Below are 12,856 nucleotides of genomic sequence, written 5' to 3'. Positions count from 1 at the left end.
ATGGCAACAAGTCCGAACACTTTTACAGTATAGTTCGGCACCCCGAATTTAGCATTATATGCATTGGCTCCGAATCATGTCTTTGGTCAATAGTTGGGTTGCCCGGCTCCTGTGCTTACTACCTTACGTTCCGCTATATCCACTAGGGTAGTAAAGGGAGAACTACTGCGATTGAGTCCTGGTTTATCCGGATGAGCACCTCAGTAGAGAAAGCCGAAAACTGACTGTCATGATGTGGCGTGAGCCGGTCAGCTCTTCGGAGGTTTCAAATCTTTAGCTATTTTACCCGCATTATGCGACGAATCGGTTCTTATCCGATCAGGTGTTTACAACACCCTAGTCTAGATACTAGGAGTTGCACCTATATTTTCATTGTCAAACTCCTATGGCTAAGTGAGGGTAATAAAGCCACATAGTCCGTTTGCCTGGTTTGTTGCGCTAAACACCTCCTTTAAGGACCAAACTCTTGGATAAAGAGTGTTTAGATTCATCCCAAACACCCCCGTACTACCTACGTGGGGGCTGAAGCCGATGACTGGCCAACTCTTAGATTTGATGAAATGGACGCATAGGAGGTAAAATTTTAAATAAACAAAACAGCAAAGCATTATATTACATATCAAGCGTTGTTTTCATCATATAGGACGGGATTACATGAATGTATTCATTCAAAAATAATGTCCTTAGCACATTGCTCCGCCACAATGCGGGATCCCTTCAGAACATCTTCAAAATACCGCTCGGGTGTGCGGTGCTCCTTACCTGCGGGCGGTCCTTCGGTCACGAGCTTGACGGCATCCATCTTCGCCCATTGTATCTTGACGCGGGCGAAGGCCATCCACGCACCTTCTATGCAGACCGACCGCTTGACAGCATCAAGCCGTGGGTAGGCATTGACCAGCCGCTTCACAAGGCCGAAGTAGTTGCCGGGTATAGCTTCTGCAGGCCACAGCCAGATTATTAAATCCTTCATGGCTAGTTCGGCCACCCTATGCAGCTCGACCAACTGTTTTAGCTGGTCGCTAAAGGGCACAGGATGTTTGGTGCAAGGTATTGCGACCAGAACAGCTTCTCTCTTGAGCTCCCCTCTTCGGCTCGGAAGAATTCCATGGCGTCAGAAACTGCTACCTCTTGAGCACTGCGTTGGTTTTCCCTTGAAGAGGAAAGGGTGATGCAGTAAAGTAGCGTAAGTATTTCCCTTAGTTTTTGAGAACCAAGGTATCAATCTAGTAGGAGACCACGCTCAAGTCCCTCGTACCTACACAAACAAATAAGAACCTCGCAACCAATGCGATAAAGGGGTTGTCAATCCCTTCTCGGTCACTTACGAGAGTGAGATCTGATAGAGATGATAAGATAATATTTTTGGTATTTTTATGATAAAGACTAAAAGTAAAGAAAGCAAAATAAACAGTAATAGAAATAACAGTAGATTAATATGATAGAGAATAGACCCGGGGGCCATAGGTTTCACTAGTGGCTTCTCTCAAGATAGCATAAGTATTACGGTGGGTGAACAAATTACTATCGAGCAATTGATAGAATTGAGCATAGTTATGAGAATATATAGGTATGATCATGTATATAGGCATCACGTTCGTGAAAAGTAGACCGACTCCTGCCTGCATCTACTACTATTACTCCACACATCGATCGCTATCCAGCATGCATCTAGAGTATTATGTTCATAAGAACGGAGTAACGCTTTAAGCAAGATGACATGATGTAGAGGGATAAACTCATGCAATATGATATAAACCCCATCTTTTTATCCTCGATGGCAACAATACAATATGTGTCGTTTCCCCTACTGTCACTGGGATCGAGCACCGCAAGATTGAACCCAAAGCTAAGCACTTCTCCCATTGCAAGAAAGATCAATCTAGTAGGCCAAACCAAACTGATAATTCGAAGAGACTTGCAAAGATAACCAATCATGCATAAAAGAATTCGGAGAAGATTCAAATATTGTTCATAGATAGTCTTGATCATAAACCCACAATTCATCAGATCTCGACAAACACACCGCAAAACAAGATTACATCGAATACATCTCCAAGAGAATCGAGGAGAACTTTGTATTGAGATCCAAAGAGAGAGAAGAAGCCATATAGCTAATAACTATGGACCCCAAGGTTTGAGGTAAACTACTCACACATCATCGGAGAGGCTATGGTGTTGATGTAGAAGCCCTCCATGGTCGATGCCCCCTCCGGCGGAGCGCCGGAAAAGGCCCCAAGATGGGATCTCACAGGTATAGAAGGTTGCGGCGGTGGAAATAGGGTTTTGGCTCCTCCTATGATGTTTTCGGGGTACGTAGGAATATATAGGAGGAAGAAGTAGGTCGATTGAGCTACGAGGGGCCCATGAGGGTGGAGGGCATGCCCAGGGGGGTAGGCGCGCCCCCTGCCTCGTGGCCTCCTCGTTGATTGCTTGACGTCCACTCCAAGTCCTCTGGATCACGTTTGTTCAGAAAATCACGTTCCCGAAGGTTTCATTCCATTTGGACTCCGTTTGATATTCCTTTTCTTCGAAACACTGAAATAGGCAAAAAAACAACAATTTGGGATGGGGCTTCGGTTAATAGGTTAGTCCCAAAAATAATATAAAAGTGTATAATAAAGCCCATTGAACATCCAAAACAGATAATATAAAGCATGGAACAATCAAAAATTATAGATACATTGGAGACGTATCAGAAACACTACGCGGCAAATCCGCAAACGCCCCTGGAGAACTCCAAATCCGGGTCAGTAAGAGATACCTCTGGCTCACATACTTGCTTTGCATAATAAAAGACTTACCCATCGCGATCTTCTTGGCCTCTTGGATCTCTCAGAGGGTGCCTTGGGCTTTGGCCCGGGCCTCTTGTGCGCTTTGGCGGGCCTTAGCGAGTTCGGACTCTTGGTCCGCATTCTGGCGCTCCAAGGACTCGCATTTCTTCACTGTGTCCTAGAGCTCCTACTGGACCTCACCAACCCTAGCCTCATGCTTTTCTCGGGCGCCTTTTTCCTTTACCGCTCTCTCCTCGGCCTCGGCCAGTGCCTTCTTGAGGGCCTCTACCTTGGTCGCCGCCCCTAATAAATGTCATGGCACTATGATCAGCTTACATCATTCACCCCTTCTGGACATACACAAGATCATTCATACCTTGGGCATCCTCCAGCTACTTTTTCACACGGCCGAGCTCTTCCTCCATCTGTTCCAGCCTCTGCTTCAGTCCGGAGACTTCAGCAGCATGAGAAGTCGCGGCCAGCAACGACGCCTCCTTATTGACAAAGACATATATGATTAGTCTCATGCGAAAAACTATTTGATCCGTTGTTCGTCTTTTCTTTCCGAACACCAGACAGAGTCTCAGGGGATACTGTCTATACTGTAACTTTATTTTCACATAAATGCAGCACTTACCTCAAAGCCTGTTAGAAGGCTTGCATAGGCTTCGGTCAGTCCGCTCTTCGTAGACTGAATCTTCTCAATCACCTCACCCATGAGGGTACGGTGTTCCTCAATGATGGAAGCACTTCGCAACGCCTCCAGTAGAGTACCTAGCGCCTCTGGTTGGACAGAGGTCACCGGCGGAATGGGCACACCTCCTTCCGATGAAGGAGGCTGCTTGCCGGATTTCGGAACCGTGTGGGTCTCCGGGACCGTATTTGGCTGGGGGGCGAGTTGGACATGGCCCCCATCGCCAGTCTCCATGGGGTTCTGCTCCCCCATGTGTCCGGCAGCCGAGGTCTCGCCCTATGGTGCCGTCCTAATGGCCTCCTACGTCTCTCCCTGGCCGGGGGTCCTTTGGGACAACACCTCGGCGTCGTCCATGGCCTTGGGAGAGGAGGCCGTTGGAAGGGCCCACTGTCCATCACCTTCGGATTCAGCGAGTTCCCCGAAGACGAGGATCGCTCGAGGGCGAAACGAGCCGGACTGCAAATGCATGATTCAACATGATAGAATTATGAAGTGAAAGAGGAGGATATATGAATGCATTAGGGTCTTCGGATACTCACGATTCGGCCAGGGACTTGTTTCGAGGGCGCCGCTCTGGGCTGCTATCGACGTCCCTCGTGGAGCTATCCGCGAAGGAAGCCTTTCCCTCCTTGGACGCCTCCGCTTCCAGATCTATGGAGGCCACCCTCTTCTTTCCCCCCTCGGGGAGGGGGAAGTTTCTTACTTCCTCCTCTTCCTCCTCCTCGTCGTCTTCAGCGGTGGAGTGAGTTTCGGTGTCTTCGGACGCCACGTCCGAAGTACCCTTGGGACGGAGGCCTCCTCTGGTCCCCTTGGCCTTCTTCTTCGGTGCCACGTAGGGCACCGGAACCAGCATCTACCAGCATCTTCGTCAAAAGTGGGATGGCTGGTTCCTCGGGCAGCGAAGCCGAACACCGAATCCGCTCCGCCTTTGTCCAACCCTGAAAAGGCAAAATAGGGAAGTTGGGACATCCTCCTAGAGCAAGCCAGAAAGGGATACGCCTTGAATCATGGAGAACTTACCGAATTGGCGGGATGGGCCAGATCGTGTCCGCAGTCTCGGTTGTCTCTGGCCACGTCTCGTTGGCCTTCAAGAGCACCTTCCAGATGTATTCATGCGTAGTTCTGAAGAATTGTCGCACGGTCTTGTGCTTGGCTAGATTGAACTCCCATAGATGGCAAGCCCGGTTCTTGCATGGAAGGATCCGGCGAATTAGCATCACCTGAATCACATCGACGAGCTTGACATTCTTGTCCATCATGCTCCTGATGCGCGTCTGAAGCGCAGTCAACTCTTTCGACAAAGACCAATCCAGGCCCTTCTCCTGCCAGGAGGTAAGCCGCATTGGGGCCTCGGACTTGAATTCGGGAGTCGCGGCCTAGGCAGCGTCGCAGGGCTCAGTGGCGTAGAACCACAGCTTCTCCCACCCCTTGACGGTCTCCACGAAGGTGCCTTTGGGCCACGGGACGTTGGACATTTTGCTCACCATGGCGCCTCAGCATTCTGCATGTTCGCCGCCCACCACCTTCGTCTTCACATTGAAGGTCTTCAACCATAGTCCAAAGTGGGGGATGCGGAGGAAGGCCTCACACACGACGATAAATGCCGAGATGGTGAGGAAGTAATTGGGGGCCAAATCATGGAAATCCAGCCCATAGTAGAACATGAGTCCGCGGACGAATGGGTGGAGAGGAAATCCCAGCCCACGGATGAAGTGAGGGATGAACACGACCCTCTCATGGGGCTCCGGAGTGGGTACGATCTGTCCCTTAGCAGGAAGCCGATGGGCGATCTCCCTGGCCAAATATCTAGCCTCCCGAAGTTGGGTGGTGTCCTTCTCCTTGACGGTGGAGGCCATCCACTTACCCTGCGCTCCAGACATGGTTGGAGTGCTTTCTTGGGGTAGGAAAGATGAGAACTTAGGTGCTGGAGCTTGAGAGTGGGTAGGCGGAAAGAGAGAAGGTGTGGGTGGAAGAGATGAATCCTTATCTTCTTATAAAGGTAGTGAATATCAAACGCCTCCCCACTCGCCATGAAACTCGCCTATTCCCCAGGGGTCGTGCGGGTGGCACGGTTGGATTACCCATACCCGTATTGATGAGAATCCCGCAATAAGGGGACATGATCTCTGCTTTGACGAGACGTGCCAATAAAGCCACATCACAAAATATGGAGTGCTAGGCCAAGAAACGGTTCGAAATAATAACTGGGCAGGGACGTGATGTCACGTTACAAAAAGTTGTTAGCGGATGGGACTCGTGAAATATTATACTCTCTGCGGTGGTGTGTGGTACTTGTTTTGCAGATCTAGACATGTTCGTTGCTTGAAGACTGTGTCGGAGTATTCGGAGAAGGAACCCGCCTTGCAATGCCGAAGACAATCTGCACGCTGGACACCTCGTCATTGAAGCCAGGTTCAGGGGCTACTGAGGGAGTCCTAGACTAAGGGATCCTCGGGCGTCCGGCATGTTGGACATGGGCCGGACTATTGGGCCATGAAGGTACAAGATAGAATACTTTCTCCCGTGGCCGGATAGGACTCTCCTTTGCGTGGATGGCAAGCTAGGCGTCTAGATGTACTATTTCCTTTCTATGTAACTGACTTTGTACAACCCTAGTCCCCTCTAGTGTCTATATAAACCAGAGGGTTTGTTCCATGGGGACAATCATAATCAGATAGGATAGACTTCTAGGGTTTTAGCCATTATGATCTCGTGGTAGATCAACTCTTGTAACCCCCATACTCATCAATATTAATCTAGCAGGACGTAGGGTTTTACCTCCATCGAGAGGGCCCGAACCTGGGTAAACATTGTGTTCCCCGTCTCCTGTTACCATCAACCTCAGGCGCACAGTTCGGGACCCCCTACCCGAGATTCGTCGGTTTTGACACTAACAGCCAGCCCCCTTTCCTTCCCTCTCTCTTCCTCTTCCTTCTTCTCCTACCCCAACTAGGGAAGGGGGAAACCTACTCCTACTGGGAGTAGGACTCCCCCTTGGGCACGACATAGAGAGGGTCGGCCCTCCCCTCCTCCCCTCCTTTATATATGGGGGAGGGGGCACCCCATAGACACACAAGTTGACAGTTGCCTTAGCCATGTGCGGTGCCCCCCTCCACAGATTTCCAGCTCGGTCATATCGTTGTAGTGCTTAGGCAAAGCCCTGTGTCAGTAACTTCATCATCACGCCGTCATGCTGATGAAACTCTCCCTCAGCCTCAGCTAGATAAAGAATATGAGGGACGTCACCGAGCTGAACGTGTGCAGATCGCGGAGGTGCCGTGCGTTCGGTACTTGGATCGGTTTGATCACGAAGACGTTCGACTACATCAACTGCGTTGCTAAATGCTTCCGCTTTCGGTCTACAAGGGTACATGGACACACTCTCCCGCTCGTTGCTATGCATCACCTAGATGGTTCTTGCGTGTGCGTAGGAAAATTTTGAAATTACTGCATTGCCCAACAGTGGCATTCGAGCAAGGTCTATGCGTAGATGTTATATGAACGAGTAGAACACAAAGAGTTGTGGGGATAATAGTCATACTGCTTACCAGCATGTCATACTTTGATTTGGCGGTATTGTTGGACGAAGCGGCTCAGACCGACATTACGCGTACGCTTACGCGAGACTGGTTCTACTGACGTACTTCGCACACAGGTGACTAGTGGGTGTTTGTTTCTCCAACTTTAGTTGAATCGATTGTGACTACGCCCGGTCCTTGTTGAAGGTTAAAACAGCAAACTTGATGAAAAATCATTGTGGCTTTGATGCGTAGGTAAGAACGGTTCTTGCTAAGCCCGTAGCAGCCACGTAAAACTTGCAACAACAAAGTAGAGGACGTCTAACTTGTTTTTGCAGGGCATGTTGTGATGTGATATGGTCAAGACGTGATTATATAAGTTGTTGTATGAGATGATCATGTTTTGTAACACAGTTATCGGCAACTGGCAGGAGCCATATGGTTGTCGATTTATTATATGAAATGCAATCGCCATGTAATTTCTTTACTTTATCACTAAGCGGTAGCGATAGTCGTAGAAGCAATAGTTGGTGAGACGACAACGATGCTTCGATGGAGATCAAGGTGTCAAGCCGGTGCCAATGCTGATCATGACAGTGCTTTGGAGATGGAGATCAAAGGCACAAGATGATGACGGCCATATCATATCACTTATATTAATTGCATGTGATGTTTATCCTTTATGCATCTTATTTTGCTTAGTTTAGCATTATAAGATGATCTCTCACTAAATTTCAAGGTATAAGTGTTCTCCCTGAGTATGCACCGTTGCTACAGTTCGTCGTGCCGAACACCACGTGATGATCGGGTATGATAAGCTCTATGTTCACATACAACGGGTGCAAGCCAGTTTTGCACACGCAGAATACTCGGGTTAAACTTGACGAGCCTAGCATATGCAGATATGGCCTCGAAAGACTGCGGCCGAAAGGTCGAGCGTGAATCATATAGTAGATATGATCAACATAGTGATGTTCACCATTGAAAACTACTCCATCTCACATGATAATCGGACATGGTTTAGTTGATATGGATCATGTGATCACTTAGATGATTAGAGGGATGTCTATCTAAGTGGGAGTTCTTAAGTAATATGATTAATTGAATTTTAATTTATCATGAACTTAGTACCTGATAGTATTTTGCATGTCTATGTTGTTGTAGATAAATGGCATGTGCTGTTTCCATTGAATTTTAATGTGTTCCTAGAGAAAGCTAAGTTGAAATATGATGGTAGCAATTACACATACTGGGTCCGTAACTTGAGGATTATTCTCATTGCTGCACGGAAGAATTACGTCCTGGAAGCACCGCTAGGTGCCAAACCCGCTACAGGAGCAACGCCAGATGTTTTTTTTTGACACCTGAAACAGAAGGAGAGTCTCCTACTGCAATTAAATTAAAGAAGGGCAGCGATCTGCGCCGGCGCACCGGCCCAACAGTTGGGCCGGTCGAGGCCCAGCCGTCCGATGCGGTTTGCATGGACCGTTAGATCTGCGCGCATACACAGACTGAAGCAACCGTTGCAGCAAAAAAGAACAGTTTTGTTGCGACCGTGTACGAACAGGCACAAGAAGAAAAACAGGGAGTTGGATCCCCCCGCGACTGACCGTCCCCGATCCGCGGCGGCGGTGGCTAGATCCGCCTGTTATTCGTTCCCCGCGGCCGAATCACGTCGACGAGGAGCTCCCCCACCTATCAAGCCGCCTTGGGATTGCTTCAATCATGTCTTACATACGTCATGACCTCCTTGCCGCCATGGATTTGGGCTCGAGCTCCGTTACGGCCGGTCGAGGTTGCAGCTCGCCGCGAGCCCGTAGCAGCTCGCCGGCGACCGGTTGCAGCATGCACCCCTGCCCCCCGTGCTGGATCTCGCCGCCAGAATTCACGGAAACCCGTGCTGGGTCGCAGCTCAGCCATGATGGATGTAGCAAAACATTATGCCGGTTGTAGCAAAAAACGATGCTAGTTGTAGCAAAACCGCGACGCCGGCTGTGTGTTGTAGCAAAACGTGACGCTAGTTGTAGCAAAATGCTATGCCAGTTGTAGCAAAAATCTATGCCGGTTGAAGCATGTAGCAAAACTGCAGCATTTTATCATCTTCTTCCACCTTCAGCCGTCGCTGGTTGAAGCTTTCTTATTTTCATAGTGTCTAGTTGTAGCTTTCTCTCTCAATGGTGGGAGCTTTTTCCAACAACCGTTGAAGCTTTTTTACCAAAAGTTGTAGCTATTTTCTTTTTAGCAGCACTTGGTCAAGGTTTTTTGTGTCGTTTCGGTTGAAGCTTTTTTAATCGAAGGATGTAGCATTTCATGTCAACGGTTGTAGCTTTCCGGCGATGGCGCTGACCGCTTGTAGCTTTCTCTACATCCGGTTGAAGCTTTTCATCTAGGGGATGAAGCTTTTTTTTTAAACGGTTGCAACATGAGGGGGTGCGACGATTCTGCAGAAGCCTCCGGTGTCGACCATCGCCGTCCGGCTCGTCGGCGGCGAGGCAGAAGCACGAGACGTGTGGGAGTTGCAACCGCCGGGGATGGGGATTGGTCAACGGGCTGCATCCAATGGCGAAACGGGCTGTAAAGCATGGCGGGGTGAGATCGACATCCATGGACGCGCGGGGGATTCGACCTTCCATGGCCGACAGCGAGATGTGGGCGCCGGCGCTGCAGGAGATGAGGATGGGGACGAGATCCGCGGAGCTGCGAGACAGGAATGAGGCGAGATTCGCGAGATCCGCAGCGCCACGTGGTTGCTCGCGACTGGGTTGCGGCGTGCGCGCGTGGACTGGACCGGCCGAAGCTTCGGCCGGTGCCCCGGCCCCAAACGTTTTCCATTAAAGAATGCATAGTATGTTACATGAGATTAATTAAAGGTCATCCCCTTTGGGAATGAGGGTTGGGGGGAAGAATTTTACAGGGAGTTAAGGAAGGAAAAGAGGAAGGGTTTGTGTTTATCTCCTACTTTATAAGTAAGGAGGGAAAGATCTTCCTTGAGTCTTGCAAGCTAGGAGGCTTGCGAAGGGAGCACACCTCTGAAATGCTTATTATTTCGTTCCTTCCAGATGCTCCAGGCTACAAGCATAAAAATTTCCATGAACGGTGGTTTATTCCAAGAGGTTTTAGCCTGTTCCACCCAATCCAAATGTGTATGCGCTGAGCAGCCCATGATATGATGTTTATCCCAACAGTCAAGGCTAAAGGTGCATTCTAGGAAGAGGTGCTCCACAGTCTCATTGTTGCAATTTGTGCAAAGAAGGCATCCAAAGTCATTGCCAATGTTATAATGTCTCCGTTTGAGCATGTCTCTGGTGTTGAGCCTATTCGAAAGAAGCAACCAGCCCAACACTTTAATCTTCATCGTTGCTTTAGATTTGCAGATCCATTTGTATGCTCGGTGTGCATGGACATCTTTGAAGTAGAAAGTGTAGAATCTGTTGGCTGAGTAATAGTTGGTCCCCCAAACACATGTCCATTCATCATTGATCGAGGGGTTTAGGAGTTGAACATGCATGGTTTTCTGTTGTAAGTCTCGTGTCTCCTCATGAGCTTGCATGGAGAGTGGCGGATGGAACATTTCATGAAGAGACGTGCTGCCCAAGAAATCCCTCACAGATATATCCTCATTTTGCATGAACGAGAAGGCTCGGGGTGGGTCTCAGCCAAAACTTCACCAATCCAGACGTCTTTCTAGAAGAGAGCAAAAGATCCATTGCGAATGGTCACATTGGTGATTCCTCTATATACTGGCATAAGTTTTGAGACGTCACGCCACCAAAAAGAGCCGCATGGGTCTGCTGCATGTGGGGTTTTGGTGGTATAGTATGTGTTCCAAATTAGCTCCACCCAAGGTAAGTCCCAATGGTTATAGAACTTGTGAAGAAATTTGAGGAGCAACGCGTCGCTCTGCACTTATAGATTAAGAATGTCAAGTCCTCCACACTCTTTAGGTTTGCAAATCATGTCCCATGAATCTAACGAGTTGCACTTGTCACCCTGGTCTGTTTTCTTTGTCCATAAGCACTTTCTTCGGATTTTGTCTATAAGTTCAATAATGCCAATCGGAAGCTTGAGTGTGCAAAGAGCAAAAATTACGAGAGATGTTATGACTAAGTTCAGAAGAGTGAGTTTCCCTCCATAAGAAATCATATTAAGGGTGGCAGACAGTCTTCTCTCCACACAACAAACAAGGGGCATGAGGTACAAAATGGTAGGTTTAGTTGTGCCCATTGGGAGTCCATGATATGTAAATGGTAATTTTCCAACGACACAACCAAAGATATCAGCCAATGCGGTCGTAGTCTTTTGATCACAGTTCAGGGGTATGAGAGTAGATTTGTGGAAATTTATCTTCAAGCCCACTGAAGTAGCATAGTCAGAGAGTATATTTTTGATGGTTGTGGCTTGGGAAGGGCAAGCAGGCATAGCAAGAATAGTGTCATCCGCGTATTGGATCATTGGGTAGTCCTTCTAGCTATTGCAAGGAAAGGGCAAGCTAATTTCCCCTCGTGAAAATGCATCATTGATCGCCGCTTGTAAAAGGTCAGTAGCTAGTACAAAAATTAGGGGAGACAGAGGGTCACCTTGTCGTACACCACATTTGCAGTGAAACTGCCTACCAGGTACACCGTTGAGTAGAACTGCAGACTTGCCTGATGAGAAGATGCATTGGATCCAGCCCAGCCATTTGTCATTAAATCCCATATTCTTCATGATAACCAGCATTGCCTCATGATCTATTGTATCAAATGCCTTGGCAAAATCAAGTTTGAGAAGCACAATTTCTTTCTTGGAGCTTTGTCATTGATAAATATATTCAAAAGCCCACGCGAGGCAGTCTTGAATGGTACGGCCTTTAAGGAAGCCGTACTGGTTACGGTGAATGATTTTGAGAATAACCTTCTGCAATCGGTTGGCCAGTATTTTTGTGATCACTTTTAGACAACAGTTTAATAGAGTAATTGGCCTGAAATCGTTCACAATGCTGGGACCATTAGTTTTTGGGATCAGGGTGACAAAACCATCATTAATGCTTTCAAGATTGAGATTGCCCTCAAAGAATTGGTTGCAAAGTTTATAGAAATCCTCTTTTATTATGGGCCAACAAGATTTAAGAAATGCTCCATTGAATCCATCCGGGCCAGGTACACGATCAACGGGCATTGTTTTTATGACATGATCTATCTCAGCTTGAGTAAATGGAACTGTTAACTCATCAAGACCCTCAATCCTTTTAATAATTCTTTGGAGGTCAAATTTCATAGCATTATGAGAGGAAGTGCCAAGTCTCTGCTTAAAGGAGTGGAAAAGAAGAGCTTCTTTCCCCGTGTGATCGTCCACAGAAATACCATCATTTGTGGACAGTGTTGCAATATTATTCCTTCTGTACCTCTCAGAGGCCATTGCCTGAAAAAACTTGGAGCTCTCATCTCAGAATTGCACCCATCGAATGGTGCACCTTTTTTCCAATACAATTTTTGGTAGGTAAGCAGTCTGATGAGGTGGGCCTTGAGAATTTTTCTGAAGTTGGCCTCAGGTATGGACAATTGTCTTTTCTTTTCCAGCCCATCAATTTCCAATAAAGCCCTATTCGAATTGTCTATGGCAATGGAGAGCTTTGAAATGCTTTTGCTCCAATATTTGAGATCGTGCCTAAGTGTTTTGAACTTTCTACAGAGCACAGTCACCATATTTTGAGAATGCACAGGTTTTGACCAAGCATTCTGAATAGTTTGCATGAAACCTGGGTGTTGTAGCCAGAATGATTCAAACCTGAAGAGCTTGGAGCGAGGGATGGAAGTTTCAATGTTAAATACACATGGGATGTGATCAGATACTGGTCTACCGAGGGGCTTAACCATTGTGTGAGGGTAGGA

Source organism: Triticum aestivum, chromosome 6A (genome assembly GCF_018294505.1).
Source record: "Triticum aestivum cultivar Chinese Spring chromosome 6A, IWGSC CS RefSeq v2.1, whole genome shotgun sequence".
Lineage (NCBI taxonomy): Eukaryota > Viridiplantae > Streptophyta > Magnoliopsida > Poales > Poaceae > Triticum > Triticum aestivum.
The sequence above is the reverse complement of the archived record's forward strand: the minus strand, read 5'-3'. Positions refer to the sequence as shown.